A 12,131-nucleotide genomic window follows, 5' to 3' on the forward strand; every position below is an offset into this window, starting at 1 on the left:
CCTAAAACAGTGTCTGAGCAGGCACTCAGTAAATATGAAATAAATAAATATACCAAGAATTTGGCCTTTCTGAGGGATTTACACTTGCACTGCTCAAAAATCCATAAACCTAGCAAAGAGACAAAACTGGTTCACTAGTGTTAATATATAAAAATGTAAAAATAAAAATATAGTCTTCTAAGAAAGATGGAAGGCTTGACAGTAAATGATTAACTACCAAAAGAATAAAGTATAAATGAGAGATTGGCAACCATATGAACTCACCTCAAGAGAATAACAGATACCTACAAATGAACATGTGAAAAACTTTATAATAAAACTATATAATTAAGCACAGAGAATAAGACTATCTTGCCAAGATTTGCTAACTTGGCAAACATCCATATTAAACTCAGCTTCCCCAATTCCAGATACAAACGGAATTGTGAATTTGGCAATCCACTGGAGAGAAAGACTGCATTACAATCTAGGTTCACATTAAAGTTACCTCATTCTTCTCAACTTAGATCTGACCCAGAGGAAAATTTTTAACAGATTCTATTGGACATGTGCCATACTATAGTCAGTGAAGTTCAAAATTAACATTTTAGATGTTAACCTAAATGATTTGTTTTGTTTTCCTAAAACTAAACTGTACTAAAAAAATGCATTATGAGTATAAAATGAATTATTTTAAATAATATTTTGTCAAAGAAAAAGCAATTTATAACACCAATCCTTCCCTCGTATTTTGATTTCATTCATGTAATGCCTCACCCATGGCTGAACACATGGTAGCACTCAAGCTGTTCACTGATAAGAGAGAGATAATATTCTTTCCTTCAAGGTTTATTCAATATAGATATGTCCACCTCAACCTTCCCAGTTATTAAAAAAAAGCAAACGAAAATTATGCACCCTAAATTTGTATATAAATGTATTAATCATTTATTTAACAATTAGTATGTCATAAAGCATAGTATTAGATATCGAAGACACAAAATAAAAATTGCACATGCTGCTATCAATAAATTCATAACGTGGTAGGGAAGTCATATAAACTATAATAGAAAATGATAACTTCTATGATCTTGGGGTACACAGGATGCAAAGGAAGCCCAGAGGAAAAGTTCCCAAGACAGAATGCGTAGAAAAAAGATGGGAGAAAATGCAGGCACAAAGTAACACTGAGAAGAGGGCAGAGGTAAACCTAACGCTACCTACAAATGATAGTATGGCTAAAGGAAAGGAAATGTCACATGAATAAAGACGTATGCAGAGCCCAGGGCCTTACATGACACCCTTAAAAATTTGGCTGTTAAACAGGAGGATCTTAAGTAAGACAGTAATATGAGCTGTGTTTCATTTAAGATGGTCAATCTAACAGTATCATGAAGTTTACTTTAGAAAGGAGACTGAGACTGCAAATTGTTAAATCAGTTGGTACTGATCCAGAAGAAGGTAGAATGGTGGCAGCGGTGGTGGCTTTGGCAGCTCAGGACTGAGTGCAAGTAACAGAATCGGCACGATTCTCCAGAGGCTCTTCAGGTTCTCCTCTGTCTTTCGGTCAGCAGTCTCAGTCCGTTTGCAGAGGAACATTGGTGTTACAGCAGTGGCGTTTAATAAGGAACTTGATCCTGTACAGAAACTCTCCATGTATAAGGTTAGAGAATACAAATCTAAGTGACAGGCAACAGGAGGATCTGTTGATACTGATCCAGAGTACCAGCAAGAGCCGGAGAGGAAGCTTTTTAAGCTCAAGCAAACGTATGGTAAAGCAGACATGAATACATTCCCTAACTTCAAATTTGAAGATCCCAAATTTAAAGTCATCAAAAAACCCCAGGCCTGAAGAAATAAAGTAAAATTAATCTGGTAAGTTGTCAAGGGTTAGCAGTACAACTAGCTAGAAGTTTCAGAATAAACATACATTCACAACTGTCAAGTGTTCTTTTAGTCTCGATTCCAAATAAATTATTTGGTGATGTGGAGTATTAAAAAATCTGGAAGGAAAAATAAAGATGTGGATGAAAAGAAGGGGATATTACTTGAGAGATATTGAGAAAGTTATAGATATCGGAACTGGTGAATAATGAAAACTTGAATCAACTCAGTGGCAGTGGAGCTGGACAGCAAGGAGGGAAGGAAACATCAACAGGACCTGGTGACTGATTAAGGGCAGAAGATTGGGCCAGACACAGTGGCCTGCAATGCCAGCACTTTGGGAGGCCAAGGCAGGCAGATTACTTGAGTCCAGGAGTTTAAGACCAGCCTGGGCAACATGGTGAAACTCTGTCTCTAAAAGAAAAAATATATATACATACAAAAATTAACCAGGGGTGGTGGTGCATGCCTGTAGACCCAACTACCTGGGAGACTGAGGTGGGAGGATCACTTTGAACCCAGGAAGCGAAGGTTCCAGTGAGTGGAGATCACGCCACTGCACTCCAGCCTGGGTGACAGAGTGAGACCCTTTCTCAAAATAAAATAAAAAATAAAGGCGGAAGATTGGACAGAAGGAGGATACTCTTGGTTAATGGCATCACCACCCAACCAGTTGCCTCAAACATACAGTTGGTTCAGATATAAAGGGAGAAACAAGTCTGATGAAAAAATAGTGAAAACAACTTGGAGATACTGGATTTGAATTATTTCAAAATAGTAAAGAAAAGAAAATGATATAAGCAGATTATTAGAAATAAGTCTAGAATTCAAGACAGAGATAAAAGCTGGAGGAAAGCCAGGGAATGGTGATCTCCTAGAAATCAAAAAAGGTAAGAGATTTAACGAACAGAGAATGGTTACCAATGCCAAATAGGAGTAAAGGTGTTCATAATGTCAGTAGGGTGGTAGGGAAGACACAGTCAAAGTCTGTTCAGGGGTAAATGAAAGGCAAGTGGGCAAATGGAAGCAGTAAGTATCCATTAGTCTTTTTATATGTGGCTCTGAAAGAAAGGGGTAAGACAGCAGTAAAGAACTGTTCTCTACTGCTGTCTTTCAGAGCCTTTCTTTCAGAGTCACATATAAAGCAATTCACTAGAACCTCCACTTCCTGGGTTCAAGTGATCCTCTCACCTCAGCCTCCCAAGTAGCTGGGACTACAGGCATGCGTTTTCTATAGTATTTTGAGATAATTCAAATCCAGTATCTCCAAGCTGTTTTCACTGTTTTTTCATTCTCCCAAAGGAGAATTGTTTGTCTCCTAAATCAAGGAGCATGTGAGCCTGTGAAGTTCCATAGCAGAGAGGAAATAAGTGATGGGTAGGAGAAAAAAAAAACAAGAAGGAAGAGGCATACCCTTCTATAATACTACAGCCAGAAAAGGGTAAAATGAGGCCCCAAAGTTCAGGTATATGTATATGGCCATTTAACTAGGACTTTTTAAGCAATAAGCATGCTGTGCTTAGGCTATCTCAGCACTATTGTTAAATGTTTTAATTATGTAATTTTTGATACTTTTGATACTTTTAATTTGTAACTTTTGATAACTTTGATACATTCATGTTATCATATGTTGTAATTATTGTTGTTACTATTACATTTTCTCTATATAGCACTATGTATGGGGCAACATACTAAGTAGCTTTACAAAAATTATTTCTTTTAATCCTTACCAAAATTCTATGAGGAAGTATTTCTCCATTTTATATATGAGAAAACTGAGGGATAGAAAGGTTAAATAACTTGCCCTCAAATACTCAGCAAATAAAGGACAGAGTTGAAAATGGAACCCGGGCAGTCTAGCTCCAAAGCCTATGATCTTAACCATCAAGTTATGCTACCTCTTTTCAGGTGGATAAATAATACTTTTGGTTACTAACTTAATCTGAAGACAACTATTCTCTAGCAGGAAATATTTCTAATTTTACAATCCATGTAGGAGAAAATTGAGTTTACTGATCAGAAACTTGCTAGACTACATTATTAAGTAAAAAAACACACAGAATTAAAAGTAATATTATTTAAAACATCCGTACATTTTTAATCTATATAAACATGTACACATAATAATAGTTCTCATCTATATAAATATGTACATATAACAATTGTTCTTAAATTTTACCATGCATCAGAATTTCTTGGCGGGCTTGTTCAAATGCAGACTGCTGAACCCCTACTTCAAACTCCAATCTTTCCCTATTATTTACAAAATAAAGTACAATTTCTTCTCAGCATGGCTTACCTCTGGCCATGAGGCATTGTCTAATTATTCATCTTTCAATATGTTTTTAGCACATTACCTATTTTTTTATGCTTTCCCTAATACAACCTTTCCTAATAAAGCCATACATTCCTTCTACGATTCCAAAGCACCTCTAAAATAGTAAAAAACAGAACAACAATGATAATAATATCAATTAACTCTGTGGGGCATTCCCCAAGGAAACATGAATTACCTCATTCAATCCTCATAACAACTTCTCAGGATAAAGATTATAATTATTCTCACTGTACATATGGGAAAAATATGTGTTAAAGACAAAAAGTACAAGGCACTCCAAGATTATAATACGAAGATCTAACCTGTTTATGGTTATTGTACTGGCAGTGTCCTATTACAAGAGTATAAGTTACACAGACTATGAATTTCAGGATGCCAAATAATTCCATTTCAAAATGACACTTTCAAAATCAAATTAATTAATTATAAGACCAAAGTCATATAGTTAAAATTTAAAACACATTATTTAAAATGAAATTTAAATTTGTCAGCTCTTTTTTTTTCCCTTAGCAAATGGAGCTATTACCCATCTGACACAGAATGTAATAAATATAAACTATCCAAAACTAATAAAATAGCATTTGAAAATGTCCTTGCAATATTGGTCATGATAAAGGTAAAATAATATGCCAAGTTCCTGACAATCCTAGTAGTGCATAAAGTACTTCCCTTTTGGACAATGCTAACTTTCTTATGATTGAATTAGATCCATGACTTAATATACATCATTTGTAAGATTTTTTTTTTTTTTTTTTTTACAAAAAGCAGACTTCTTTCATAGTAAATTTCAAAACAAAAACCAATATTTTTTTTACAGAGGAAAAATGCCTAAAAGTCCAAATACTGATCTTACAAAGAGACATGAAAGGTAAAATCAAGTATGAACCAGGCCTGGATCCCCATATCTTCAGTTTCTATTTATCAAACAGAAAAATCTTTCCAACTTTCTCCTTTCCTGTATAAGACCAAAACTATGCAATATTCTGTTTGTATTACAATTACACTAATTCAATGCAGGTCACTTGCTTTTTACTGAGTCCAGATGACATTCAGTAAACTAAACATGGGCCAATTAGTTTAAAAAAAAAAGGAGGAAAAGAAAAAAGGAAGAAAGGAGTGTGTTCTGATTGCCTTTGGGTAGGTCATACAGTGGCTACAGAGCATCACAGCCTGAACCTCATTTTGGCTAACACCAACCATACGGCTAACATTAAGGACCAGCATTTTTTATTCCTTTCAGATTTCTCACATTTGGAAATTCCAATTTAAATACATTTTCTGGTGAAAGTGAGGACAGCACTCCTGCATAATATCAGTTTTCCCCTAATTCAACTCCAATGTCTTATTTTGGAGCTACTAAAATGGAGTCTGCACAATGTCTAAAAAAGTATAATAATCCTTTTGAACCAGTTTATGTATTACAGTTATAAATGAGCAAATGAAACTGATGATTTAGCTGACACAAACCCACACAAAAAAAGATGGTCTAAAGCTATGAAGTTTCAACATCAATGTTTGTAATCTCAAATCAACCTGAACCACCATACAATTAGATATATGATAAACTAAGTAACAGAAATATTCATAACTAAAAGCAGTATTATTTTTAAATATCTTATTAGGCGTTGGCACCCAACATTTTCTTATAATCTATCATGTAAAGAAATCTGTTTTACTATTCCTTTTAAACTCTCTACTCATGCTACTTTAGTTGTATTTCTAGAAATAAATAATAAACTCTCTGTTCACCAATTTTTTTGGCTAAGAAACTTTTTAAAAGTTATAATGTAACTAAGTTAAAATGTACATATAATCATAATTTGATATCAGACTGCTTTCATACAAAAAACCTACATTAATTCCTCAAGTAAATTTATACTTTATCAATTGTTGGTATTTTAAATTAAAAAGTACTCAAAAGAAACTATTCATTCACCAATATTACAAAAATGGAAGTCTCCAAATACGTAAACTAGCTTGATTTTTAGATTTGTTACTTATTTAGTCTAATTTTTTTAAACTTGCCTAAATTTAACTGAAGAATATTATGTTCCTGCAAGTGTTCACGAATACAAAGATACAGTAATGAAGATGGAAATTATTTACTCTAACAATTCTGACTGCATGACTGTTAAATCACTTACACACGGTCAAATGATCTACAAGGAAGCAGGGAGGTCCTGAAATTGTGTACTCATATCCATTTTCAACTACTGCACAGGTGACACAACCAATCAAGGCATTACTGAAACAGAATGGGAATAGAAAGCACTTAGTGAATAAAAGTGACTTCTTTAGACAAAAATGTAGAGGTTAGCTTGTGACCAAGGTGGAAGAAACAACAGCACCATTCTTCCCATTGTTTGTTCATATTAAGAGAAAAGTGAGACCAATAAGAGGCAAAGGACAGAGAACAGCAACACCAGCAAAGAGTCAGGCAGCAGTGGGGTCAGAGCACAAGAACAATATTAACAGTTAAACATGGAGCACAGAAGGGGTGGTTTAAATGTCAGTTTTACCCAACTATTTATAGGACAGTTCTTACATATCACTGAATCAATAAGCACTATTCCCAAAAGCTTGGAAATAAATGTTACAATGAAATGTTGGTTATGTAAAAATCTTATTTAATGCAGTAATTACTATTTAGAAAAGAGCAAATATAGTAAATATTAAGTAAAAATTGATAATAATTAAAATGGGCTTATGGTCTGAAATATAATAGGACATATGATGGGAAAGGATTACTGTTCTAACAACTATGCATAAAGCTGTGAAAAGCCAACAGTTATATTAATCTGTAGAAACAGTACTCTAAAAATTACAATAGGGAGATATACTTTTATTTTTTTTCTTTTTACACAAGGTCTTATTCTGTCACCCACACTGGAGTGCAGTGGCATGATCATGGCTCACTGCAGTCTCAACCTCCTGGGCTCAACCGATCCTCTCAACTCAGGTTCCTGAGTAGCTGGGACTACAAGAGGACACCACCACACCCAGCTAATTGTTTTTGTATGTTTTGTAGAGACAGGGTTTTGCCATGTTGCCCAAGCTGGTCTGAAATTCCTGGGCTCAAGTGATCCACCCACCTCAGTCTCCCAAAGTGCTGGGATTATAGGCATGAAGTACCATGCCCGGTCCAATAAGGATATTAATCCTCCTGAAATAGATGGGATTTTAAAATGCAATACTCAGTTTCAATGTTGAAATGTGCTCTTCTTTGACTGAAGATGACATGACACTGTGAAAGCTTTCTTCTAACAAGGGAATTTTTAGGCCTTCACACAACAAGTTTTCACAATGTTTACTACTTTCAATAAGCTTCATGACTATTGATGCTTTGGGGAAAATTTATTTTTTGTTTCTTCATTTGCTTTTCAAAACCAAAGGCATACAGTAATAATTCATTATGCTTTTACAACCAGGTTTCATCTGATGTCAATGTTATCTTTCATATATTTTTAAGTGTTTTTCCATGTTAACGTGAAGGTGTGTTTCTTAACTTTACATAGCAAGAAACAAAGACACGCCTTTGTTCAGTTTAAATATTTTGGCTGCTGGCCAGGCGTGGTGGCTCACGCCTGTAATCCCAGCACTTTGGGAGGCTGAGACAGAGGGATCACCTGAGGTCAGGAGTTCAAGACCAGTCTGGCCAACATGGTGAAACCCCATGTTTACTAAAAATACAAAAATTAGCTGGGCTTGGTGGTGTATATTTGTAATCCCAGCTGCTTGAGAGGCTGAGGCAGGAGTTATTTGTTATTTGTTATATGTTATTCCATATTCCCTATTCTATTCTATTCTACTCATTCAGAGACAGGATCTCACTCCATCACTCAGGCTGAAGTGCAGTGGCGCGATCACGGTTCACTGCAGTCTCGACCTCCTGGGCTCAAGTGATTCTCCCACCTCAGTCTCCCAAGTAGCTGGGACTACAGGCACAAGCCACTATGCCAGGCTAATTTTTGTATTGTAGACACAGGGTTTCACCACGTTGTCCAGACTGGTCTAGAACTCTTGAGCTCAAGTGATCTGCCTGCCTTGGCCTCCCAAAGTGCTGGGAATACAGGCTTGAGCAACTATGCCTGGTCTCCATATTCATTTTATTCAAAAGAATTTTATACACAAAATTATGGCAAAATTTCAAAGAAGAATATACTCTTTTGTAGTTCTATAATCTAGTGGAAAAATGTGACATAAAAAATGTAAAAGTTAATGATATACTAGTGGAGGGCTCCTCATATTCAATTAACTTTGATTTTATTCTCAATTTATTTTATACTACCATTCTTCTTACGAACATATCTTCAACACTTTCATTGTACCAATAAGCAATACAATAATCAACAATTTGCATTCATTATTAAAGTATTAAATTTAAAACGCCAAAGCACCTACTTGAAAGGAACATTCCAATATACTTTAATTATTCTTGGTCATTTGCTCATGTTTCCTTAAATATAAATACAGTATACCTAACAAATAATAAGCATAATTATAAATATTACCACATTTTATATTATAAATATAATATAATATTATATATATTATAATTCTTTATTCCAATAAAGAAAACATATGCTCAAATAATGGAATTTAACTATAAAATCTATTTTTTAGCTCATTGAAAAAACATAAAAAAGGTATGATTAAACTATTTACCTGTCTTAAATATTTAAGAGGATATGTTTAGTTATACTACTATATTTATATGTCATATAAACTATATATTAATGCATTTATATACTATAGTAATATGTATTTATATACTATAAAAATATAATACTATATATAATACTGGCTTTCTAAATACATTCCTAATTTCCTTTATTTACTACTTTAACTTTGTAGTTTATAATTTACAATTTCCCAGCATTATATCTTCCCCACAAGATTTCCCTTTCTACTGGCTACTAACATACAATGTTTAAGGACTAATTAATCATAGATTGGTTAATGAATCTACAAAATATTTAGATCTTTTATTTCCATTTTTCTTTCCTGCTAACTGACTTTTGACCATGTTAGTGTTTATTAAGCTAAAGATCCAAATTAGCTAAATTCTTGCTCTCCCAAATAGGAGGTAGTCTAAAACAAAGGTGTTGGCTGACTGCAAGTTCTGGTGGAATTTACCTATTAATCAGTTCTACACCATTTTGTCAAATCTGACCCAATATAGTGCCAAAAGAACATTCTTAAATACTAAGACTTCTATCTTTGGCATACAAGATTCATTCATCCAACAAATATATACTGAGGAACTACTATAGGCCAAGCACTGTTCTAGTGCTTAACATATATTAGTGAACAAAAGAAATAAGAAATTCCTGCCCTCGTGTTGCCAATTTACCAACCCTGTGCTGTGCTCCACACCAAAAATACAAAATTGAAGATACTACGTCTTAAAGAATATTTAACCTAATTAAGGCAAGAAAAAAGTCCTCAATGCAACTTATCATATAATGCTAAAATAGGCATATGTAAACAGTAGCAGAAGCATACATAAAGTGCCATGGAGAGTAGAGAAGAAGCAGCCTCTGTGCAGATGTTATTGAGTACAACATCACAAGGACTATAATTCTCTCTGCCTATAACAATCAAACACACACATTCCAACTTGAGAACAGATATGCCCAAGACAGTAACACAGCTTTATATCTAACTCTATGTTGTCTTTCTCAGAGGTAAATCAAGGTACTGCTTTACAGACCTTCATAATTTATGTCCCCTTAGCATCTTCAAGAGTTAATGGAAAAGGAGGGAAAATTCTAATCACTACATGTTGACACTTGTTAGTAGCCAAGAAAAGTTCTCAAACAATGACAATTTTAAAAATTAAGTTGTATACACTTTCTAGGTTAACCGTGGGCCTCAATAATCCCTACCATTCCAATACAGAAAGACAAATATCACAAGTTCTCACTCATATATGAGAGCTCAAACCACTGGATCTCATGACATACAGAGAACAGTTGCCATCACCAGAGGCCAGGAAGGGGAGCAGGGAGGGAGGGTTGAATTTGAGGGAAAAGGGATATAAATGTATTTATTAGCACTGAACTGTACACTTAAAAATGGTAAAGATGGTAAATTTAAAAAATATTTGCAATAATAATAATATTAATAATTATCCTTACCATCCTTATCTCTTATTCACATGGAGACATTAGCTACCATTTATTAAGTGCCTCCAGCAGGAGAGGCACTGTGTACACCCTTTATATAACATTATTTCTAAGGCTTAAACCTTTAGAAGATTAGTATTTTTATTACCCAGTTTTTCACATATGAAGACTGAGGGTGGGAGAGATTGTATAATTCGCCCAAGGTTGTACACCATTTGGCCTGGAATGTAAAAAAAATCCATATGAACACAAAGTCAAGGATCTTTTCACTCTACCTCATAGCTGCCCACTCTCATAAAGAATCTAATATTGAGGGATATTAATTCCTCTTCTATGATTATTTTTAACCATCTTATATGTAGATACATATGTAAACTGATCTAAAACAGTTTACATCCTTGTTGAAAACAGGATCACATATGATTACCTAGCCTGCTAACCTAGACAGGCAGATGGATAGACAGGCAGGTGGAAGAATGAACAAAATCTCAAGTATAATGACATCCAAATTGTTTAAATCTACTGCACAGTGTTCTTATAAATCTTCAATGGCAAGTCCATTTGACTGACACTATTTCTGAAAGAACAATTAGGCTAGGCACAGTGGCCCATGTCTGTATTCTCAGCATTTTGGGAAGGCAAGGCAGAAAGATCACTTGAGCCCAGGAGTTTGGGACCAGCTTGAGCAACATAGGGAGACCCTCATCTCTACAAAAATATTTAAAAATTAGCTGGGTGTGATGGCACACACCTGTAGTCTCAGCTACTCCAGAGGCTGAGGTGGGAGGATCACCTGAACGCGGGAGATTAAGGCTGCAGTGGGACATGATTGCTCTCCACTGCCCTCCAGCCTGGGTGACACAGAGCTCAAAAAATGATAAATAATAAATAATAAAAGAAAGCACAATTAAACAAAAAATAAACTTACCTTGAGATCTTTGTAACACCTTTATTATCCCTATTACCTCATCTTCTATTAATACCCTTCTGGCTCACTCCAGCCACAGTGGTCTCTAGTTAAGAATCAAAGAGCCAAGCATGTTCCCATCTCACACAGACTTTGTACTGTCTGTTCCCTCCAACCAAGGCAGTCTTACCCCAGATGGCTCGCTCCCTTGTGTGCTTCAGTCTTTAGCTTAAATATCTCCTTAACTAGGCATCCTTGACTACCATTTAAAAGTACAATCAGACCTTCATACTCCCTAATCACCATCCAATGATATATTTTATGTATGTGTTACATTTATTATGTCTAATCCAACCAGAATATAAACACAAAGAAGGCAGGAATTTTTGTTTTACTCAAGGCTATATATCCTGCCCATAGAAAAGTGGCTGATGCGTAACAAATATTTGTTGAATGAATAAATGAACTTTGTGGCCAGGCACAGTGGCTCATGCATATAATCTCAGCACTCTGGGAGGCCAAAGGAAGGATCACTTATATCTAGAAGTTCGAGACCAGCCTGAGCAACATCCTGAGACTTCACCTCTACACAAAACTTAAAAATTAAGTGGGTGTGGTGGCATGCACCTGTAGTCCCAGCTACTCAGGTCTACTTGGGCTGAAGTGGGAAAATCTCTTGAGCCCAGGTATCTGAGGCTGCAGTTACTATGATCACACCACTGCACTCCAGCATAGGCAACAGAGAAACATCCCAACTCAATAATAATAATAATAATAATAATAATAATAATAATAATAAATGAACTTCATTACCTGGAACCTAAAGAGGAATTGTATAAGTTCAATGTCATCACTGATAAATAATTCAATTAAAGACTTCTTTTAAAGCAAAGTT

General features: G+C 35.0%; 1 protein-coding gene and 1 pseudogene across 5 annotated transcripts in view; one reads left to right on the forward strand and one right to left on the reverse strand.

The window, feature by feature from the left end:
• STK3 (serine/threonine kinase 3) overlaps window positions 1–12,131 on the reverse strand; it is a 330,283-nt gene that overhangs the window by 170,066 nt on the left and 148,086 nt on the right.
• On the forward strand, window positions 1,085–1,855 carry LOC144330652 (ATP synthase peripheral stalk subunit F6, mitochondrial pseudogene; annotated as a pseudogene).

This window comes from Macaca mulatta, chromosome 8 (assembly GCF_049350105.2).
Source record: "Macaca mulatta isolate MMU2019108-1 chromosome 8, T2T-MMU8v2.0, whole genome shotgun sequence".
Classification (NCBI taxonomy): Eukaryota; Metazoa; Chordata; class Mammalia; order Primates; family Cercopithecidae; genus Macaca; species Macaca mulatta.